Genomic DNA, 3672 nt, shown 5'->3' with positions numbered 1-3672 from the left:
GACAACTTTGGTTTCTTGCCAAACCACAGTTCATACGGTGCCGTTGGATTTAGATGGTGCCCTTTTTAACGTGAATGCAGCTGTCTCTAATGCATAACCCCAAAACTATAGTGGTAAATCGGTAAGAAACATCATAGATTGCACTATATCCAATAAAGTACGGTTATGACATTCGGACACACCATTATGCTGTGGTGTTCCAGGTGGCATGAATTTGTGAAACTATTCCACATTGTTTTAATTGAAGACCAAACTCGTAACTCAAATATTCGTCTCCGCGATCAGGTCGTGGAAACCTTATCTTCTTGTCATGATGATTTTCCACTTCACTCTGAAATTATTTGAACTATTCAAATGTTTCAGACTTATGTTTCATCAAGTAGATATACCCATATCTACTTAAATCATCTGTGAAGGTCAGAAAATAACGATACCCACCGCGAGCCTCAACACTCATCGGATCGCATACATCAGTATGTTTTATTTCCAATAAGTCAGTTGCTCGCTCCATCTGGAGAACGGCGTTTTAGTCATCTTGCCCATGAGGCATGGTTCGCAAGCATCAAGTGATTCCAAAAACCCATCAGCATGGAGTTTCTTCATGCGCTTTACACCAATATGACCTAAACGGCAGTGCCACAAATAAGTTGCACTATCATTATTAACTTTGCATCTTTTGGTTTCAATATTATGAATATGTGTATCACTACGATCAAGATCCAACGAACCATTTTCATTGGGTGTGTAACCATATAAGGTTTTATTCATGTAAACAGAACAACAATTTATTCTCTTACTTAAATGAATAACCGTATTGCAATAAACATGATCAAATCATATTTATGCTCAACGCAAACACCAAACAACACTTATTTAGGTTCAACACTAATCCCGAAAGTATAGGGAGTGTGCGATGATGATCATATCAATCTTGGAACTACTTCAAACACACATCATCACCTTACCCTTAACTAGTCTCTGTTCATTCTGCAACTCCCGATTCAAGTTACTAATCTTAGCAACTGAACTAGTACCAAATACTGAGGGGTTGCTATGAACACTAGCAAAGTACACATCAATAACATGTATATCAAATATACCTTTGTTTACTTTGCCATCCTTTCTTATCCGCCAAATACTTGGGTAGTTCCGCTTCCAGTGACCAGTCCCTTTGCAGTAGAAGCACTTAGTCTCAGGCTTAGGACCAGACTTGGGCTTCTTCACTTGAGCGGCAACTTGCTTGCTGTTCTTCTTGAAGTTCCCCTTTTTTCCTTTGCCCTTTTCTTGAAACTAGTGGTCTCGTCAACCATCAACACTTGATGTTTTTCTTGATTTCTACCTTCGTCAATTTCAGCATTATGAAGAGCTTGGGAATCGTTTCCGTTATCCCTTGCATATCATAGTTCATCACAAAGTTCTACTAACTTGGTGATGGTGACTAGAGAATTTTGTCAATCACTATTTTATCTGGAAGATTAACTCCCACTTGATTCAAATGATTGTAGTACCCAGACAATCTGAGCACATGCTCACTAGTTGAGCGATTCTCCTCCATATTTTAGCTATAGAACTTGTTGGAGACTTCATATCTCTCAACTCGGGTATTTGCTTGAAATATTAACTTCAACTCCTGGAACATCTCATATGGTCCATGACGTTCAAAACGTCTTTGAAGTCCCGATTCTAAGCCGTTAAGCATGGTGCACTAAACTATCAAGTAGTCATCATATTGAGCTAGCCAAACGTTCATAACGTCTGCATCTGCTCCTGCAATAGGTCTGTCACCTAGCGGTGCATCAAGGGCATAATTCTTCTGTGCAGCAATGAGGATAAACCTCAGATCACGAATCCAATCCGCATCATTGCTACTAATATCTTTCAACACAATTTTCTCTAGGAACATATCAAAATAAACATATGAAAGCAACAACGTGAGCTATTGATCTACAACATAATTTGCAAAATACTACCAGGACTAAGTTCATAATAAATTTAAGTTCAATTAATCATATTACTTAAGAACTCCCACTTAGATAGACATCCCTCTAATCATCTAAGTGATCACGTGATCCAAATCAACTAAACCATGTCCGATCATCACGTGAGATGGAGTAGTTTTCAATGGTGAACATCACTATGTTGATCATATCTACTATATGATCACGCTCGACCTTTCGGTCTCCAGTGTTCCGAGGCCATATCTGTATATGCTAGGCTCGTCAAGTTTAACCTGAGTATTCTGCATGTGCAAAACTGGCTTGCACCCGTTGTAGATGGACGTAGAGCTTATCACACCCGATCATCACGTGGTGTCTGGGCATGACGAACTTTGGCAACGGTGCATACTCAGGGAGAACACTTTTATCTTAAAATTTAGTGAGAGATCATCTTATAATGCTACCGTCAATCAAAGCAAGATAAGATGCATAAAAGATAAACATCACATGCAATCAATATAAGTGATATGATATGGCCATCATCATCTTGTGCTTGTGATCTCCATCTCCGAAGCATCGTCATGATCACCATCGTCACCGGCGCGACACCTTGATCTCCATCGTAGCATCATTGTTGTCTCGCCAATCTTATGCTTCTACGACTATCGCTATCGCTTAGTGATAAAGTAAAGCATTACAGGGCGATTGCATTGCATACAATAAAGCGACAACCATATGGCTCCTGCTAGTTGCCGATAACTCGATTACAAAACATGATCATCTCATGCAATAAAAATTAGCATCATGTCTTGACCATATCACATCACAACATGTCCTACAAAAACAAGTTAGACGTCCTCTACTTTGTTTGTTGCAAGTTTTACGTGGCTGCTACGGGCTTAAGCAAGAACCAATCTTACCTACGCATCAAAACCACAACGATAGTTTGTCAAGTTGGTGCTGTTTTCACCTTCGCAAGGACCGGGCGTAGCCACACTCGGTTCAACTAAAGTTGGAGAAACTGACACCCGCCAGCCACCTGTGTGCAAAGCACGTCGGTAGAACCAGTCTCGCGTAAGCGTACGCGTAATGTCGGTCCGGGCCGCTTCATCCAACAATACCGCCGAACCAAAGTATGACATGCTGGTAAGCAGTATGACTTATATCGCCCACAACTCACTTGTGTCCTACTCGTGCATATAACATCAACACATAAAACCTAGGCTCGGATGCCACTGTTGGGGAATGTAGTAATTTCAAAAAAATTCCTACGCACATGCAAGATCATGGTGATGCATAGCAACGAGGGGAGAGTGTGATCTATGTACCCTTGTAGACTGACAGCGGAAGCGTTATATCAACGCGGTTGATGTAGTCGTACGTCTTCACGGCCCGACCGATCAAGCACCGAAACTACGGCACCTCCGAGTTCTAGCACACGTTCAGCTCGATGACGATCCCCGGACTCCGATCCAGCAAAGTGTCGGGGAAGAGTTCCGTCAGCACGACGGCGTGGTGACGATCTTGATGTCCTACCGTCGCAGGGCTTCGCCTAAGCACCGCTACAATATTATCGAGGAGTATGGTGGAGGGGGGCACCGCACACGGCTAAGAGAACGATCACGAAGATCAACTTGTGTGTCTATGGGGTGCCCCCTGCCCCCGTATATAAAGGAGTGGAGGAGGGGAGGGCCGGTCCTCTCTATGGCTCGCCCTAGGGGAGTCCTACTCCCAC

This window comes from Triticum urartu, chromosome 6 (assembly GCF_003073215.2).
Source record: "Triticum urartu cultivar G1812 chromosome 6, Tu2.1, whole genome shotgun sequence".
Classification (NCBI taxonomy): Eukaryota; Viridiplantae; Streptophyta; class Magnoliopsida; order Poales; family Poaceae; genus Triticum; species Triticum urartu.
The sequence above is the reverse complement of the archived record's forward strand: the minus strand, read 5'-3'. Positions refer to the sequence as shown.